At 41.1% G+C, this 20,649-nt stretch overlaps 1 protein-coding gene across 5 annotated transcripts in view; it reads left to right on the top strand.

Annotated features, from left to right (window-relative positions):
- The first annotated feature begins 1,900 nt into the window (after nt 1-1,900).
- PAG1 (phosphoprotein membrane anchor with glycosphingolipid microdomains 1) overlaps nt 1,901-20,649 on the top strand; it is a 141,090-nt gene continuing 122,341 nt past the window's right edge. For all 5 annotated transcript variants that reach the window (XM_008000966.3, XM_038000352.2, XM_038000343.2 and 2 more), the window contains exon 1: nt 1,901-2,393. The gene's annotated coding sequence lies outside the window, so the exon portion shown is untranslated. The remainder of the gene's footprint in view (nt 2,394-20,649) is intronic.

Below are 20,649 nucleotides of genomic sequence, written 5' to 3'. Positions count from 1 at the left end.
ATCCTCAGCATGTTACTTGGTGAAAAGAGAGCAGAGGAAAAGGACAGAGGCTTGAGATTGGCTCCTGCCTGCATGAGTGAATTTGTCTAAATCACTTAGCTTCTGAGCCTGGGTAAAATGAGGATGGTAATTACACTTGTCACCAGATAACGTGAATGTTGCCCTTCAGACTCCTCAGTGAAGCCTGCACTGTGTAACTGCAATGTCCTAGGAAGGGGTTGCTCTTAGAACATTTTGTTCTAAGTGTATCCCAGCAAGTGTAGCTGCAAAACTGGGATGAAGATGCAAAATGTATTTCCTTCCCACAAGAATGAAAGCCTTCCTAACTCCAAATTTAGGCACAGCCTGTAAAATATGTGACTAATACACATGGAAACCATTTGCATTATAAGATCTAAATTGTCCTCTTCTCCAGAGTTGTAGAAGCCAAGTCCAACACTGAGATCCCTACTTTTATTCAAGTTCCACCATTAGTCAACTAATGTCCAGGGTGTCTTCTTTAATATGTGAAATAGGGATACTTCTTTTTTAATTCAACTTAAGAGACCACTGTGAAATTTCAGTGAGGTAAGGTATGTGAAATGTTATACTCCATAAGCTCTTAAACACCTGAGTTTCATACCATGCTCTGAAGCAGGAGGCCAAGTCTGGTTCCTGGGTCCTCTTCCCCAACGCGCTTTTCCAAGCTCTAGGCTGAGTCTAAACTTTGTTTTCTCCTGCATACCCTTCCCTCTGCGACACACCAATATCCCTTACTCCATCACTGTCTTCCTTACCCTCCCCTGATGAGAGCCTTCTTCCCAGCCAACTTTAAGCTCCCTTTAATGATATGTGTAACGAGTGTTCAATAGAGTGTATGTGTGTATATTTAATACCATTTATGTTTTTTTCTTGCTAAGTCATGCATCATAATTTTAGAAAATTGGGACTAGTCAGATTTAAAGCACCCGTTGGTTTAGAATCCCTGACTCAAAGTCAGATGTCCTGAGTTCTAGACTTGGCTTGTCTCCTTGTAAGTGCAAAAGTTTATTCCCAGTTCCAGGTTGCTAGTGTAAACTTGAAGTTTGGCCCAAACAAAACCCCCATCAGATTTATTTACAGTGTTTATGCCAAATGGAATTCTAGAAGCCCACCTTTGCCCAGGGGCTGAGCCAGAACCACTATCACTGGGGTAGACCTGGGCATTTGTTCCGCATTTTTTATAGCCCCTCGGGTGACTGTCAGACAAACAACTGTTTCAGAAGCTCTGCTCCAGGCTCTAGAGCACACGTTAAGTAGCAAGGGTGGGGGTCTGGACCCGCAGTACTGGCGTCCACTGAGAGCTTGTTAGAAAGGATCTCCCCCTCATTATCCCAGGCCTACTGAATCTGAATCTTGCATCTCAACACAATCCGCAGGACATTCTGTCACACTGAGGGTTTGAGAAGCACTGTTGTACCTTGGTATTATTAGATACCTACTGGTACCTGGGCCCCACCCAGACATTGTCCTGTACTTGCTCTGGGATGCGTACGGGGCAAAGGGTTCTTACAAGCTTCCCAAGTTATTTTAACGCACAGCCACAGTAGAAGATCATTGTCCCCCAAATCGCAACCCTTTACGGTTAAGCTGTAACCTGAGTTAAACTGGCTTTTGTGGGCTCCCCCGGGACCTTAAGGACCGCTTAAATGGTGCTGTTTAAGGGACAATGGGCTCCGGGGACAAGTTCAACCACAGAGCTTTGGGTTCATAAAACCCGGGGAGGGAGACTTCCTGCATCTTCCCGCAAGCAAGCCGGGCGCCGCACCAGTCCTCACCGGCTTGCACCCCCAGCCCTGCCCCGCCCGGCTCGCCCCCTCCCGCCCCTCCTCCCCCGTGACGTGCCGCAGCAGCCGGGATCATGCGCACTCGCGCCCCGCTCCCCGCGCTGCTGCTCCGCCTCGGCGCCTGTCATTCTCCGCGGCGCGGCGGCGAGTGCGGGCTGCGGTACACTACCGCTCGCCGGTCCGTCTGCGCGCCAGTGACCAGCCGACTGGGGGCGGGCTGGTGGCTCTGCCTGCGGCACCACATCCGTTTTTCTCCTGCCGGGTCTCTAGTTGAGCCGGGATTCCCTTGGAGCCAGAGAGACGCACCAGGGGCTCGGAGCGCCGCGCTCCGGGGCTGGAGGCAGCTGCGGCGCTCGGGTCGGCGCGGCCGGGTGCAGTAGCCTCAGTCCCCGCCGCCGCCTTGCTTAGTCGTGTGCCCTGGCGCCCGGCACAGCTGAGCCAGCGCGACTGGTGCAGAGCGGCGGCGCCTCGTCCTGCACTTGCCGCTGCCGCCGGGCTGTGCCGGGGCGGCGGCGCTGCACGCCCGAGTTTGCAGAGGCTGCCTCCGAGCGCTGTCCCCCAAGAAGACTCCCTGCCTCCTGAGTCCCAGTAAGTTGACTGTAGTTTCTGAAGTTGGAGGGAGCCGTGGGAAGGAGAGGTTCGTTTTTATCTTCTTGTGGGAAGCCGAGGGTGGCACCTCTTGTTAGCAGAGTTCCAGCTTGAGGAGGGAGTTCAGGGTGCCAAGAAGGGGACCAGGCAGCTGGAAGGTCTGGAGTCCAGGGCTGGCTGACCCCAGCATCTCATGAATGTGCCAGTTGGAAATATGCTGGGAGAGGACAGGTGCTCCTAGGACATTTCGACTGCTGCGTGCTAATTATTCATTCCAAGCTCCTTGACTCTGTGTGTACGTTGGGGTGAAGGGGCTGTGCAGGGTCTTGTCACCTCCATCCTAAGTCCTCTGGGGAGTGTGGCCAGCACTGCGATTGGATCTTTGGGCGAGCCATTCCTTTCAGGCCTGCAGGCTTCCCGCGCATCCCGCTTTACTCTTCCCCTGGGCACAAGTTGCCAGCGTTTTCATAATTGGAGCCTAGTCCTTTAGGGAAAAAACAACTTATATGTCGACCCGATGTTTTATGCCCTAAGGCAAATTAAACAAGCTCTGGGCATGTGATTTCATACACTTTAAGAATGTAGGCAAATCTCAAGAAATAGCATTCAAATAATGACACTTGGGTTTCACCCTGATTGTCCTGCACCTCTTATGTAAGCCTCCCGGCTGGATAACTTTGTCTCTGCAGTGGCTGCAGCTGTGGCTCTCCATTCCATTTGTTTAAAGTCCAGCTTGAACCGTGTTTAATGAAAATGCTGACATGATATAGCGGCCTGAAGTCTGAAACAGAGTGCACTCTTCAAATTGGAGTGTCTTCTCCTAATAGGGAGCATGGGAGGAACAACCCAGTATATTTTTCAAGGCAGCTCCAGGAATTAGACCCATAAATCATGTTTTAAAATAGCATGCATTGTGCAGAGAGCATGCAGAGGACCGCTTTTTGAACACATCCCCTTTGTTTTAGAAAAAGTGGAAATTGTTCATGCCAGACAGTTGTTGAGTCTAAAAGTTAAGTGTACTGATGGGCCTAATTATCTTAATAAACAAAGAGCATGATTTATAGGTAGCTGCAGTGCCCTACTTTGAAGGATAGAAATCTTTAACCATTCTTTCTCAGCTGTCCCTGAGAGTTTCCTTTTAAGCAGAGCTATGGATTATCATCATTGATGCTTAATACCTGATTTGATTAAACTTGTAAAAGGAATAGTACTTTGAAATACAATGCAGTATTGCTGTGTGACTGTTACACAGCGAATTTTATAAATAAGAGGAATATTTGAAGTATTGGGTATAGATGTCATTAGTTTAACAAAATAGATCATATTAAGACTTCCCTGCTAAATATATATACACATACATATATGTTTAATTTGGACTTGAAGTTATGGTTTAAACCAAAGCTCAGGGGTATGTTTTAATGTAAGATTTATTTACATCATCTTTGAAGAGAGAAGTGCATTTATTTATGGTATTTCAGCATACAGAACAAGACGAACTAGTTATAGGCACCTTATTTAAAATGTAGAGGGTTTTTTTTAGGAATACTAAGAAAATACACAAAATGTTATTTCAGAAGTTGAAAAGTTAGTCACATCAACACATTGCAGTTTGTGGGAGCATCCAGTGCTTATCTCTAGAAGAGATTACATCCAAGCATGGCATCTCAAACAGATTGACCCAGTAAGCACTATTGCATCCTGGTTAGCAGGACAGGCTATGGAGCCGGGCTGCCAGCTGTGGTACCATCTGTTTGAATCTAGGAAAGTTACCCAGAGTCTGTGCCTCAGTGTCTTCATCTGTACAGTGGGGATGACAGCAGTAGTACCTACCCCACTGAACAGTAGTGAGGATTAAATGAGTTCATAGACATAAAGCTATTGGGCCAGTATCTGGCATATTAAGCTTGTTATCGGAAAAATTTTCATTATTATGAAAGGAAATGCATCTTGGGATACTATGGACATTGAATTGCTGCTATGGACATTGCATTGCTGCTGATGAATGTTAACAGAAGCAGTTCATGTGTATAATAGGAGAGAGAAGGTATAAACATTTATTGTGCACTGTCTAGCGATACAGACACCTACTGGTATTTAACAATGTCTTGCTCAGTTCTTCACCACAGTCCTTTGAGGTAAGTGTCTTTATCTCTACTTTAGAGATGAGAAAATGGAAGCTCAGTGAGATCAAATAGTAGAAATTGGAGCTGGCATTTTAACCCATGTCTGTCTGTGTTGAAACTATGTTCTTTTTGACCCTGCTGCTTCAACTTGCAAATGAAGTAGGCGCATTATTATCCTCAATTTATACATGAAGAAATCTAAGCTTAAGGATGAAAGTATGCAAAGTGCAGCACCCACAACAGAAATGATCATAATTATTGTTAAATAACTTGCCCATGCTTCCAAACCTCCTAGTGTGTGGTAGAGGTGCCAGGTCTTTCAATTTGAAGTAAATTCTGTTGCTTTATTATTTTTCTATTCATGCATTCAGAGTGTCAAAAAAGAAAAATTGGTGTGATGTTAGAGTTTACACTGGAGGGTGTTGTTCTCTGGTTTCCTGCCTGCACGTGTAGCTTCAGCAATCTACACAGTCAAGGAAACCGGCACGGCAGCAGTAATCAATCCACAAACGGCATCATCCTTGGATATGAGTTCAGTCCCAGCTGGAGAACTCCCTTGGGCAGAGAGAGGCCTTGCACTTTGCCTCCTATTAAACTGCATGTTCAGAAATAGAAGTAATGTATACTTACCATTAAATAAGCATGCTTCCTTCAAGTGTTAGTACCCCGTGTCATGGGAAGCAGATTCCAGGCTGTGTGAGCAGTACTTCCTTTAAGGATTCCATAGCTTGTTAGACTTCTCACCTGGGTTCCAGAGGTTGGGAATGATTGAGAGGTCATGGTATTTTTGTGGCTGTCTTAGGTTATCACCCAAATACTAGATAGTGTTCTCGCCTTTTGTAAGTCTTGTTTCTAGAGATTAAAATCTAATTGCTGTGTAGGGCACATAGACCACAGACTACTCACAATCTGATTTAATTTAAATCACAGACTGATTTAATGTTTAATGAAACCTCTTAGTTAATGTATGCTAACACTGAATGGTGCTTCAATACAAATGCTCAAAGTTGGCTTAAAAAAAAAAAATCAAAACTCTCCGAGAGTTCTACTCTTCCTATAGGCTGCCTTCATGTGCCTGGGGACACAATACCATAGTTGCAAAGTGCCCAAAAGAGCCCCTGCGATCGACTGAGTCATCTCACATCTCTCTAAATTATCTTCTGTTTCAGCTTTAACCCTCCTTTTCAGAGAACAGATATTCCCTTTTGCTCAATTAATAGTTAATTTCAAGTGTTCCTCTGCTCTGGGTTATTCTATAGTAAAAGTCTCCCCCGATCACTTTTGTGACTTGAATGAGGTTCGTGATTTATTGTTAACTAACTCCTCAGAATATACATATAGTTGTTTCATTTCCCATCTGTGTTATCTGTTATCTATTTAGTGGCTTATCTGTGTCACTTTTAAATCTCTGAATAATTTTCTTCTGACATCCATCAGAAGATACGTGTAAAAGAAATGCAAACTAATTTTAATATGGATATAAATGAATGAAGATCATTGACAGTCATATGTACTGTTTTGAATTTTCTTCACTTTGGGCTTGAGGAGTTGGGAACTGATAGTTCCAGAGCTCCTGCCTCATGCATCGTGAGAGGCGTGTTGGGAGGTTATACAAGTTATACACACAAGCAGTTCACATGCAGCCCTGCAGACAGCCCGTGAGAGCTCACTCATTGCTGAATTCAAGGGCAAAGGGTAAGTATGAGGGGAAGATAGCTCTGTGCATGATTTATGTGACCACATTTCTAGTTCTTACTGGTTATCTTTCTGGATAAGAATTGGAATAAATAGCTTACAGGGAGCATTTACTGTGTGTTGGCTGCCATGTTAAGAACTTCCCTTCATCCTCACTATGACCTTGTGTGGTGGTACTTTATTATCCTCTTTTGCGGAAGTGATAACTGAGGCCTAGAAAAGTCAGGGCACTTGTCCAAGGTCACTCTAGTGAGCTTCAGAGTAAAGAGTGGAGCCCAGAACTGTGCAAGGAGCCCAGTGATACTTACAGAACATTCTGCTGCCTCTAATTTTGAGTCTTTGTGATAGCTAAACTCCGTTGCATGGATTTATATATTACATAATATAGATGGACTATATTATGCTTTTCAAAAGAATCCTATGCTATCTTGCTTGGTCCCCAGGTGAAGGAATGGTGGGAAGACACACGCCTACCTTCTTGTCCACTGCCAGCAGCAGGAATTGATGGCACAGGAAGTATCATCTCCATTATCTTTGTAGAAGAAGAGCTTAAGCTTAGTTCATGCAATGAGCTCAAAAAAGAAAACCACATGTCCGCTTTGTGAAATAGGAAGCATAAAACCTTCAACTGATAGTAGAGCACAGTAGGGAGGCATGTTAACTTTATCTGTGTTTAGTGTCACATACTTGCATCATTCTCATTAAAAAAAGGAGAAGTGTGGAGACCTGAGATTTTCTTGCGTGATTAAAAAAAAATAAGTTTATTTAAATCTAAAGAAGTATCAGCAGTGAACTATCGTGGGAGAACCACATTACTACAGCAGTGTCATCTGTCATCCCATGAGACTATGGTTTTTAAAGGAAATGAACACTTACGTCTAACCAGTAACGCTTAAACATGTTATCTTATGGTAAGAACATTGCATCAAATCTTCCATGTCTGTATCATAGCCTTTCTCACTGCAGTCAAAATGGAGAGTAAAAGGACAATTTTAAAACCATCTTGTAATATTTTCAAAACCCTTCTCCTGAGCCCTACCCCCTCTATGTTTTCTTGATTTCATACTGGCACCAATATTTGTTCCATAAGTTAATTCATATCATCCCCTGGAGTGTGAATTATAAAGGAACTATTATGATTATAATATTTTGGCGTATCCTGTTGATCTCTCATTCGTCCCCATCCTTGACGTTATAGGACTGTGTGATTTTTTTAACCTGAGAAGTGATTAAAAACGTTTTAAAAATTTAGTCTCCTAAATGTAGACTGTTTATTGCAGAGGACAGGGAAATTGGCCTGACTGGGGGCATTTGCTAAAAATACAGAGCTCTTGAAATCCTGTGAACTTCATGGAGTAAGCAAGTAGAAAAAAAAAATACAGAAGAAGAAGAAGTAGTTTTAAAATTGGTCTCTAGGCTGGGCGCGGCGACTCATGCCTGTAACCTCAGCACTTTGGGAGGCTGAGGAGGGTAGATCACTTGAGGTCAGGAGTTTGAGACCAGCCTGGCCAACATGATGAAACCCAGTCTCTACTAAAAATACAAAAATTAGCTGGGCATGGTGGCGTGCACCTGCTATCCAAGCTACTCGGAAGGCTGAGGCAGGAGAATCACCTGAACCCAGGAGGCAGAGGTTGAAGTGAGCCGAGAAGATCATGCCACTGCACTCCAGCCTGGACAACAGAGCAAGACTTTGTCTCAGAATAAATAAATAAAAATAAAATCAGTCACTAGCAGCTTTGTACTTCCCTCTCCCATTTCATAGATGTCCAGCTGACCCAATCCGTAGGTACCATATCATGTATTCATTTGCAAGTAATCAGGTTCTCTTGATTTTCTAAAAGTCCCAAAAAGTGTGACTAAATCAGCATTAGTGTCATCTGCCATCTTCGTGTTGAGAGAGCCCCAGGGTTGCATATGTAAGCTTTTATGTGAATTTATGCCCTGAGGAATGAAGGGTGATCAGGTAAGTCCTCAGGCACCTCGTCTCACTGTATTTGTGACTCCATCATTACTATTAAAGTTGCTTCCTCCCACACCATCCTTTCACCCCAAACCATACCCATTCCTTCATCATGCACGTTGTGGTGGAACATGACGAAATTCTTGGGAAACTGAAGTGTTGAGGCAGCTCATGTTCTAAGTCAGAGGAAAAAACACATAGCACAATAATTTTTTCTTTTCATTAGAAAAAAAAAAACCAGTCCCTAACATAGCTATACACAAGAACACCATACCTTCTGCATTCAGCAGTTGGGAATTGCAATCAGAGTGGCCTTATTAATTTTTCCCCGGCAGCTTCTAAAGAGGGCTGTGATGAGCCTCTAATTGACATGTAATCAATCACTAGCAGCTTGTCTGTGTTTTCAGTCAAATTTAGTGGGGGTGATATTTATTCATTTATATTCACCAGATATATATTAATATGATACCAGGCATGTTGTTAGGTGATAAGACCTCAAATACTAGAAAATTCCTCTCTCTGCCCTCAAGAATCTCAGATTCCTGAGGGAAGGAGACACTGAGCAGCAGTTGGAACCAGTGCTTAAAGGATGCTGGGCTCTGTCAGGGGTGCCTGACTCCAAGGGGATGACTTTCCTGACAGCTGGGCTTGATCGAGTCTGGAAGAGCCAGTAGGAGGGTACCAGGAGGCTGAGGGTGGGAGTGGGAAGAGAGAAATTATTCTGAGAGAGGGAACAGGGAATATGGTGCAACAAAGGTACCAGAGAGGCGGGTTGTGGAACAGCTGGTCATTCCATGTGGCTGGTGCACATTGAGGGTGGGGAATGAGACTGGAGATGGAGAGCGGAGGCTGGAGCCACTTTTGGAGGGTCTTGTGGGCCATATTTAGTCTTGTAGATGAATTTGAGTACTTTTATAGAATGATCACTCTGGGTGTATTACACAGAATGAATGGGGTAAGGGACAGATAAGGTAAGCTGTGCAAAAAAAAGCTTTTGAATACTGGTGTGGATTTAAGGCCTAAACTCCCACTGATAAGCGTGGGGACATTAAGGGGAGAAGCAAGGAGGAGATGGTGCATTTAAGGTTGACTCCCAGGTGTCTGGCTTGGGTAATTGAATCAACAAGGGTGCCATTGGAGATGTTAGTGAATACAGAGGATGGAGCAGTTTGCAGGAGAAGATGACAAGTTGTGGATTTATGCACCACGAAGCACCAGAGGGACATCCAGGACCTGAGATGCAATTGGCAGTTGTACAGCCTGTGGTTCTGGAATTCAAAACGGAGGCTGAACTGGAAATGTACGTTTGCAAGTCTTCTGTGTATGTGAAATTGTTGTTGAGATTGTGATCTGCCTGTGAGAATGTGTGGACTGAAAAAAAAAAAAAAGACGAAGGCCAAGGTGGCTGTCAGAAGAAAAAGAGATGGCATAGTAAGATTAAGCGAGAGAAGTTTTTGACAAGTGCTTGGACACAAAGTGGTAGAAGCCAGAGGCAAAGCAGAATGAGGTGCTTGATTGAATGGGAGCCGAGTGACAAAAGAAATGAAATTGAAGTAAAAAGAGAGCAAAGGGACAGGTCTGACTGTTAACTTGCTTCCATTTACACAGATAATGGTGGCTTTTTCTCCTAAGAGTTTCCAGTTCTGGTCAATAAATATTAAGACCTACTATGTGGAAGGTGGGTGGGAAAGGGGATGGGGGAGGAAATAAAATAACAAAGCATGAATTTGGATCTCAAGGAGCGTATGGAATTTTCATTTCTTATTTTTTTTCTGGATCTCAAGAAGCTTATAGAATTGTCATTTCTTATTTTTCTTTTCCATTTGTTTTTCTCCTTCATTGACAGCAGAACACAGGCTTCTTGGGAGAATGGGAAGAATGAAAGAATTACTTTGTTGGTGCATGAAGTGCCTCAGTTCCCCCTAGCAGGCATATCTCATCTTATCCACAAAATAAACACACTGAAAGAGAAGGTGATAAATGACCCATTATTTGACAGATTCGAAAAACTAAGCTTTTATCATGGCCATAATGTTATTAGAGGGTTTGGACCTTTGAACCAATGCTTATATAATTATTAATGAGACTTTCGGCTCACTGGATTATTTGATGTATGCTGAGTAAAATATCCTGTAATTTTCACTTGTCTTCTAAAAACAGGACACATTGTATTATAGACTAACTGGAGTATTTGGGGATGATGGAAATAATTACCATATATTTTAGTTAAATATTATGCCTTTCAGTCCTCAAACATTTGTCCTTTAATTTTGACCTAAAGGCAGAATCACTCCCATCGTACAGATGAGGAAACTGAGATACAGGGTTCAATTGGGTGGGTGGAGATAGCACAGCTAGTAAGTGATACAGCTTCTAGAATCCAAAATGAGGTGTCATACCACTCCATCATGTTGCTGTATCTTTGTGAGTAGCTACTAAAGAAGAATTAGGGGGTGTTATATTTAAGAGATTTTCTTTATTAGTCTGCTCAAAGCACCAACAGTAGAAACTGTTTCAGGTACAATTTCTATATTTGATGGGCCACAGGTTATTTATGCAAATATATGTGATTAAGTTAGATTGGGGAAAAAAATCTTTTTTTTTTTCACAAAATGAAAATCTTTTACATTCATTATCTCAAGAGCACTAAAAAAGAATCTGAGTATAAATATAAGGATTCAGTATTTTAACTTATACAATTATTGTGGTTAAACTTATTTATGATACAGTGGAATTTATTTTTCAGCAATTGCAATGTCTGTTGTCTGTAAGAGGCGTTCTGTGTGTACACGTACCTGTGTGTGCATGTATAGAAAATAAAATTTAGCCTAATTAATTTTAAACTATTGGTTTTCCTTTTGTAATATTTTTGAATTCTCCAGATACATTAAATGATATTGCTTGCTTTGTCTTGCCAAAGCAGCTATTATGTTATTCATTTAATGCCAAAGTGTTAAATCATTTGTCTTCTGTAATGATGCAGAAGACATGATGCAGGATGAGTCAAAGGGATTTAGTTTAATGTTACAACTTGTATTTTGGCTCCTGATAGTTTAAATTTTTTATTTACCTAATTTTGCTACTATTGAAGCAGATATTAGCTCTTAATATACAGTAATATTAGAATCAGGAAAAGTATATAGAATGTTATGGCTGTTGGAAAAAGTTTATGGTGCTGCATTTTTTTCTTTCACAAAAAATATCTAGGAGGCTTACTAAATTGCAATTTCCAGATGAAAGCAATTTCTAGCAAGTAGCAAAATGCTGGTGCTAATGCTTATCCCTAAATCTCAATTTCAAGCTTCATGGTGCCTATTTTACATTTTAGCTTCGGTAGGATAAGTTGACTCCAAAGGGGGCTTATGCCTTTGTGACATTTGGTGGATTGCTCTTTTGTTATTGGTGCTGATTTTTTAAAATAACAATACATTTATAAATTTTAAAAAGTTTTAAGAAACGTTAGGCAGCTATCTTAGTTCTGAATTATGACTACACATGGTGTATTGTAGTAGCCTTAGTCCAATGTAGTTGAAAAATTACAATATAGGCATGTGAAAATTTAAATAATAATACAAAGTAATATGGTATTTTATATTTGATTTTTATTGTACTTTATAGTAATATGTGAGGAAACTCAAATGAGGTAAAATGAAGATTAATTTGGTCATTTCATGCCTCATGTGTCCCAATTTCATCCAAATGCAAATATCATAATCCAGAGCATAGAGTTAGTGTTCTGTTCAGGTGATTTGACACTACTGTATTTATTACTCACTACCAAGATGAACAATTAAACTGCATTTCCTACTCATCTTTCTATGAGTATATATTTTAATATTATGTACTAAGAGTTTTCATTTTCTAAGAAGAGTAATTAAATTTTCTTTACCTCATTTTTCTTATTCTTATCAAATTTTATTCAGACATTTTTATGTTAGTATATACCTGACATGATAGAACATGTCTAAATTAGTAATCTAATTTGAATACCATAATTATGTGTACAGTTAGAGCTTGATTGAATGGAGTGCTTTTGCACATCGTGTATGTTCTTTCTCTTAGTGGATTTAGGAATTACGTGCTTAATATTAAAGAGTCCTAAACCTGTTTATGTTTACTAATAGGCGCACAGAGCAAAATATAAATATTTTTACCAATAGAATTGGAAAAGATATGCTTCCTTTTTAAGTGTTAGGAATTAACATGTAACTGTCTGTGGTAGTTTTCTCTTATATGAACAGATTGATAGGAAATATAGAAATGGCTGAAAACTAGAATGGTGTCATTGTATTGCCTAAATTGTTGGTGTTGAGGTTAGAAGTCCATTCTTTTGTTTTGCTAAATAAGAAATAAAGGTGCTTTAAAATATTGATCATAAATCCTGATAAATATATGTACATATTTAGTGTTAGGAATATTTTTCTTTTGCTTTAATATGTAGTGGTCACTTGCCCAAAATGTCCATCTTGAACTTTAGTATGAAATGCTCAGTATGTCCAAGGTAGAATTGAAACCAAAACATTTGGAGTCTTATTAAAAGGATACAATATGGATAACAGCTTTTTAGTCCTTGGGCTGAGATATTTGGAAGAGGATTGCTAAATACTGTGGTCATTGAGAAAAATAAAATAAAACACTGATGTACTAAACTTACACTTAATTTAATGGTTTCTGCTACCACCATTCTTACTTAACCTTTCCAACTGGCTGAGTTATTTGCTAATAGTGGCATGTCACAATCTGAATTATAGATCTTTCCTTTTAATAAATATTCAATAGCATTTTCAAAATTGTTATCCTAGATACAATTCATAATAAACAGTGCAGTGCTGGCAACCAGCATGCTTCTTTCAGACTGTGTTATAGCCACAGGCTGTTTGGCATTTGGACACTTCTCTTAGTGTTTCCACAGCTCCACATTTCCTGAAAACTGTCAGCCTTATATTAGAATTAGCCTTGTGCATCTCCACAGTTACATGGAGAATGAAAAGAATTTCTCTCCTTTTCTCTCCCTGTAATACGCCAAGACCTGTGGTCAGAGAATCATTATTTACTAGTCATATGCTTTTTCTTTCTTGATGTTCTCATTAGCTTCAGAAGCCATAGCATGAAAGGCATTGTTGAAATGTGTCCGCATCGGTTTGGTTTGATCCATCTTAAACTTTTTCTCTCTAGAGCTGTGGTTCTTAACCCCCGAAGAGGACATTTGGCAATGTCTGAAGACATTTTTGGTTGGCACAGTTGGGGACGGGGATGCTACTGGCATCTGGTGGGTAGAGGCCAGGGATGCTGCTATACATTCCACACTGCACAGAATAGGCCTCCCCAGGGAAGAATTTTCTACCCCAAAATGTGTATAGTGCTAAGCTTGAGAAACCCTGATTTAGAAGGTAGGGAATGTCTGTTTAATTTGTGTTCTATTTTTTACGCAAACGAAAAGTGATAGATGGTTCTGGTTAAGAAATCATTGCATTTAATGTAATCATTTATTGAACACCTAGTAGGCTCTGAGAAAGCAGTGAAGACTATGACATGGTTCTTGCCCTGGGTACCCTCTCTTTGTCAAAATGATTAGTAAATAAAATCAAACTGGTCGATGTGATGTATGCTGTGATTAGAGGAATGCATGGCATGTTAAGATAAAAATAATTTAGATTTCATTTGCTAAATATAAGAGAGTATCTGGAAGGGATTGTCCTCTGACTAAATGTAATATCAGTCATTTGTGGGTAAAGAATTTCTAGTTTTTCCTTGATAATTAGGAATAAGTTTCATTTATTGTCTTTTTAAATTTCAACTCATATTACTGTGAAATGTCAGGAAAGAAGGGAAGGCGTTGACATAGAAAGTGTTACTTCAGGAATTTGGGAAATTAGTTTTTCATCATCTTCATCGAGTTCTAGTTTACATGCCATAAAAGTCTCCAATTTCAACAGAACAATTCACTGATTTTTAGTAAACGTACAGAGCTAAGGAACTGTCACCACAATTCAGCTTTAGGACTTTTCTGTCACCCCAAAAAACTCGCTTGTGCCTGCGTGCAGTTCATTCTCATTCCCCCTGCCAGCCCCAGGAAGCCACCAATCTTTCTATCGCTTGGTTTCTTTTCTGTCTCACTTTCTGTCTTTATATATTTGCCTTTTAGCAAATCTCTGGACATTTCATTTGAGATATCAATATTTACCAATAAAAATGTAGTTCCTATCTTCTTTTCCAAGATCAGCATCACCTTGTATTTTTTATATTGCCTATACCATACACAGTGCAGGTTCGGAGACTCTTAGTTATCGGAACTCTCAGACTAATAAAGTGAAACATGCAGCAAAGAAGAAAAGCACGTGTGTAAGAGTGGAAGGTGTGCCTGTTTTTCAGCTTTGTCCCTGTGTCAATGGTGGTCACCCCTTCTACTACTTTTGTAACTCTATCTACAAAAATAATGTTATAGAAATCATTGAAAAGCTGAAGTCAGATAAATATCCACAAGATGTGGGGAAACTACAAAAGGATTAAATCTGGAGAACACGCCTGTTTGGGAGCTGTATTCTGGTCAACCATTTCTTAGCCAAACCCTTTGGGACCAAATATCTTTCAGAATTCAGCTTTTAGAAAGGTAATACAGTACATACATTGTCTATTAATGTAATACCCCCATAGGATCCAGGCAACACACAGTAATTTTTGTAGCAAAGTGGATGAATATTCACATTTAATTAGACAGAGAAAAACTAACCACATGTCAGCTCAGGTCAGTTTGGGGAGCAAATTCATTTCGTAGCAAAATACAAAGAAACTCTGTTTTTAGAAATTTTTGCATTTCAAAATTGTGGGTAAAGGTTTGTGAGACTGCCTCAGTGTATCCCAGGATATTGCATTTCAAACTATTGCATTTCATCTTCTTTCTAGCTTCCCACCCTCCAATCCCTTCTGCCATATACACACTTCATTTAACTTAGCCATGGATGTATTTGTCTTTCTTTTTCATGTTAACTTCCTATCAGACTTGACAAAATGCCAAATTAGCTGTTCACTTTTGGTGGACGAAGGCCAGGTACAGATGTGTTATGGTCAGCTAGGTTTGCGGTTTGTGGTTCACCTCTCTGCTGAAGGCCTGGATTGTAGCCATGTTCATCTGCACCAGCCCTGGGGCCCAAGAATAACAACATAGTTTTGTTGGGTCAAAAAGATACCCATGGAGAAAAATCCAGAGGTAGCAATGGCAGCTGCCATCCCAGATATCCCCAACTCAAGCTTGGTAGCCCTCATACCCATCATGAAATCCTGGGCAGTGAGACTAGACCACTATAGAAAGAGAGTCAAATCAGAGAAGAGAATCCACTAGAGTAAATTTGTGGGAAAGATACCTAGAGTTCAAGAAAGATAAAGACATGAAGAAAACTATGTGGGGTTCTGTAGTGGACCCACAGCTCAGAAGTAGGACGCCAGTCCAAACCAAGACATTGAAGACTTGTTGCAAATTATTGAATTTTGCATAATCATCTTATGTAATTTGCCTCATGGTCCTTAGCAAGCCCATTAGTCTTTTAACCATAAATTTCACATCTGTGTTAATTTCCAGATTTCCAGTGGTGGTACTTAGGAAACTATAACTGCAGGCCAGTGAATCTTAACCAGTTTCCTGTGGCACTCCCGAGTTGCTATAGACCCATCGTGAATGTAAATGAATATTTTGATGGATGCGTACAATTTGCTTTCTTACAAATAAAATGCACACTCTTATAGCAATGTTACTTAAGCAGAATATACTGTAGATTATGGGACCCATTTACAAGCAAGAGGATCCAATTTCTGCAAATTATAGGAAAGAGTAGAGTGTAGTATTGCACCAGCATCAGATAAAACATTTATAGGAATATTCAAGAATGTTGTCTTCTAAGGACTCAAGAGCATCATCAAGGCAGTACTGAGTTTTCAAAGAGCAACGTGATGCGTAAGGTCTACCCGTGGGAGTGAGGTGGTAATTCTGGATCTTTTGTAGACACTCAGAAGCATGTACCGGACTACATTACATACTGTTTATTACATCTTTTTTTTTTTAAGTTCTTAATTGATTCAACTGTGCCACCAAAATCTCTGTCTGAAGGTGAACCATCAGTATGAAATTGAATCATTGCCATTTGGTTGTGGAATTACGAACCTTGCCTTTCCTACCCGCAGACTTCTTTCATAGGTGTCTTGGTGTACTGCCACCTCCTACTCCAGCCTCTGCCAATAACTTTCTCACAAGTCTTACAGCCTCTTTGCAGATATCATTTTCTGTTTTACCTCTCAGCTTTCAAGAGCTAAACTTGTCCTGCCTTGGTACTGCACCTGCCTCCTCTTACCAAGCGTCTTCCTGAGTTTGCACACATTCCTTCTTGTTACCACATTTCCTGTTGTTAAGAAGCTGACAACCTCACCTTGTTGCTGCCTCACCCCCTTCCACATTTAACGACATGTGGTAAATGTAACCCCTGCCCCTCCCCAGTTCTGGTGATACTTTTCAGAGGGTGGTTCTCCATGTTGGCTGTGATTAACATCAACTGGGGAAGTTTCACATTTACCATAACTGATTTCCAGGGCCCACCCCCAGTAATTCTGGTTAAAGTGCCCTGGGGGTGGGACCTCAACCTTGGTGGTTTTTAAATGCTTTCCCTGGGGATGCAGGCAGCACTGAGAACCAGCGGTGCATAGGGTGTAATACCTGTCTGTTTTAGGTAATGAGAGCAATTGTGGGAGGGATAGCAGGGAGTTTTGAAAAAGGATGAGAGGAGATTAAAAAACAAACAACTTCCTCATCCCTCTGTTTGCTTTCAGCTTCAGCTCAAGAGAATGAGTTCTGCTAAGTGGCACCTATCCCCACCTGGCTGGTGTGACTTTTTCCCCTTGGGCCTGTGTTCTCATCAGTAAATTCCTGACAGCCATGTGCCCCCAGCAGGCCAGAAACCGTTCCAGGCAAGGCCTATACTTATCCCATCATGAGGCAGCCCACCAGGGGCCTGATTTTCCTTTCTTAACTGGGCATCCTGCCTTGCAACCTAGTATTTCCATTTTTCCTTTTTGTAAGGCTCTGTAAACCAAAGCCATACACCCTCCCCACTCATCTGCTGTCAGTTTGCTTGAAACTCAAGCGAGTTTGTAGCCCAAAGGACACACACAGCAGAACCAATTAAAGTTCTCAAGTTGAGATTGTTCACTTCACATTTCACTTGCAAGAAAGATGGATGGCAGGGTCTTTGCTGGAAAACTATTGTGTAGAACATAATTTTGCTGAATTAGAGAGGGGAGGCCACTACCAAAATTGAGCTGTCATCTTTTCGTAGTTTTCTTTTATTCTTAGTACTTCTATGGGCCTCTAAAACCTCTTTTTATATATTATCAAGTCCAGGAGTTGGGCAGAGATTCATGTGGATAGCCTTCTTTATAAAGTAATCTTTGTGAGGTCTCTTCTCTAGACTTCCTGGGGTCAGAATGCGTGTTCATTTTCCAGAGGGCCATATGCAAGGACCATTGGCTGTGCCCCGTGGCTCCCCAGTTTCTAAAGGAGCTGAGAACACTTACAACACGAGTGCCTTACAATACTCTCTGGATCTCATTGCTTTATTATTAAGGAATTATTTCTTCCAAATATAGTAGTTTTACTTTTATTATTAAGTAGGAAAATTTAAGTGAGGTGATTTTGGTGTTAGTAGCAAGGATACAGAGCTGTTTTAAGGAAATCCAATGTGAAATTTACGTGAATATCCAGTTGTACAAAAAAGTTAAGACAAAATACTTCACTTAACAAACTTCTTCATGAGAATTCTTTAAATGCCAGCCTTCTTTAATGGAGTCCGTTTACAGAAATTCTGTTTATTCATTCATTTTCCCTGAGCACAGATATTGCACAAAGCAAATACCACCCGGCTGTTGTCGTGTTGCATGGCAAGAAATGCAGCTTTTATATTTGTCAGTCCTACACATATAGTGTGAGAACCTTGCCAAGGCTGGCAGTCGTGCAGGCCAATAATTAATTAAGAGGGCATGCAGCATACATTTATTGAGTACCTACTGTGTAGCAGGCACAGGGATAGGAAGTACATATAGAAGCAAACAGGCTATCTACCCTTACTTCCTAGTGGAAAGATTCAATCACATAATCAAGGGATTATCAGTAGTAGACGTTTGGTTTTATCTGAGAGTAAAATATATATACATCGTTAGGAGTGACTGGGAGGCTAGGGAGGGTCCCCCTGATGAGGTGACATTTAAGCTGAAATGTGACCAAAACAACCAGGGCTGGCATGAATTGAGACCACCCTGGACAGAGTATATGCAGGCAGTTGAAGGAGGCCAGAAGGGCAGAGAGTTGAGGTTGGGTGCCTGTACTCAGGATCGGGAAGCAGCATGGCCAGGTTTGTATTTAGGAAGATAACTCTGGTAGCAGCACAAAGGGTGAATTGGAATCTGAGACAGCGATGCTGGGAACTCAAAACCAGGATACTTAGTGAGAATAGAACAGGCAGCATGCTGACTTGATGCTGAAATTCTGGGCTCCTCTTTTGTTCTGTGTCCTCTGTCCAAACCTGGATTGGACCTCACAGCCCCGTGAGTACACTAGACCTAATGAACTTGTTAAAATGCTTTTTTAAAATGCCAATTTCTGGACCTGGTCCTCATCTAATGACGTGGACTGGCATCGAAGACTTCATTAAACCTTCAAGTGACCTGATGCAGGGAGTTCATGGACCAATCTTTGAGAAATATTGTGTCTAAAGATTGTACTTTAATATTCCATTTAATTCTCAAAACAACCCTGTAAGAAAGGCATATTTTTCCTAGCTTTCAGATTAAGAAACATGCTCAATGTGATTAAGCATCTGGCTCAAGGTCACACAGCTGGTGCATGTTATGGCTGGCAAAGCAATCTGCTGCTTTTCATGGAGAGTCCTGCCTGTGTGAAAATGGTAAGAACAGCCCTGCAAAATTCAGAAAACTTTTGAGGGTTGTTTCATGAGTGAACACAGTCCATCTGTCAGATACAGGACTTAGTGTATCCCATCTTGGGATAGAACCAGAGTGTTCATTTTTGCTAGCTTTTCTCTTTTCTGAAGACCTTTAATCTTTTTTTTCCTCAAAGCTAGAAGTTTAAGTTCTAGGGGAAAATATATACATATTGCAAAGGAGAGCTTAGGTCTTAATATCGGTGTTTCTGGGCCTCTTTTTCCCACAAAAGAAGTTGAGAGCGTTAAGGGGTAGCATATTTTTATCACCCATAGACCTAGAAACCCAACCATTAGGCCTCCCAGAAAATTGTCGTGCTTTCAGTTGCCATGAATCATTTATTTCTTAAGTGGCTCTTGAACCAAGAGTTGCAAAAATGATGTTGAAGAGGTGGAGGAGGGTTGCTGAGTGAAAAGCACACTGATAATTAGAAATCTTGTTTAAAAGCTGGCTTGAAAACACATTTGCTTCAATAAATTACCTGCCTGCCCCCATCCGAATGTGTAAGGAAGGTTCTAGCTTAATTTGCTCATGTGGATAAAGTATTGAACGTATTTATCTGGAAGACTTAATTTCATAATAAGTTTAGCCTGGCCTGACTTTTAGGAAGACGTCCCTCCTGGGGTATAGGTAGAGAGGAAGAAGATAAAAAAAAAAAAAAAAAAAAAAAAGACAAGAAAACATTTTCCTATGGTGGCCCCCTGCTCCACCACACGCTCTCATCTGGGGAGAAGCACAGTGAGCCCTACCGCAGCATCCTCTAGAATGTCAGCCCCCACCCCACAGCAGACCTGCGTGTCTCTGGCATGAACCCAGTTTGAATGCGATGCCAGGAAGTGATGGAGGGGCTGTACCTCCCCCTGAAGCCTGGCCATTATGTCCTGCAGAATTGACTGGGGCGAGGCAGACCGTTTTGTTTACAGACCACACCATGATTGTCACAGTGTAGATTGCTGCTTTGATTATTTCAGAACGTTGGATGTACACTCCTTCCTGAGGTTATTTTCATCAGCAGCAATCAAATTCCGTTGCTACTGTATGTGGCTGATCATCCAGAGAGGGTGATTTCTTGTGCACAGGTTTCCCTAGGGGGATATTGTGCTGCTTGGTCTTGGTGGTCAGTCTCACTTACATCATTTATGGTGTAAGGTGGGCTCAGGGCCACGTCTGGGGGTATGGCATACAAGACATGATCATGTTGTAAAAGCAACGTGTCCCCCCCTTGTCTGTGGCTACATTTGTGTCTAAGTGAAAGAGGAACCTCAGAGACAATCTTGAAAGGAAGACAGTTAACTGCAATTTTAAGAATGATGGATTTGCATGGGGGAGAGATTTTAGCTTTGTGACTGTAGTGAAAGCATTTATGTGTTGATTACATAGATTGTTCATAAAGTCTGGAGACATCTATGTTCTAGAACACATTATGTAAAGTAAAATGAACATACCATTAATTGTACATGGGTCTTCATTGGTTTCTAGATTTTAGGACCACCTT

The sequence above is a fragment of the Chlorocebus sabaeus genome, chromosome 8 (assembly GCF_047675955.1).
Source record: "Chlorocebus sabaeus isolate Y175 chromosome 8, mChlSab1.0.hap1, whole genome shotgun sequence".
Classification (NCBI taxonomy): Eukaryota; Metazoa; Chordata; class Mammalia; order Primates; family Cercopithecidae; genus Chlorocebus; species Chlorocebus sabaeus.
Note: the sequence above shows the minus strand (reverse complement) of the source record. Positions and strands in the feature narration are given on the sequence as shown.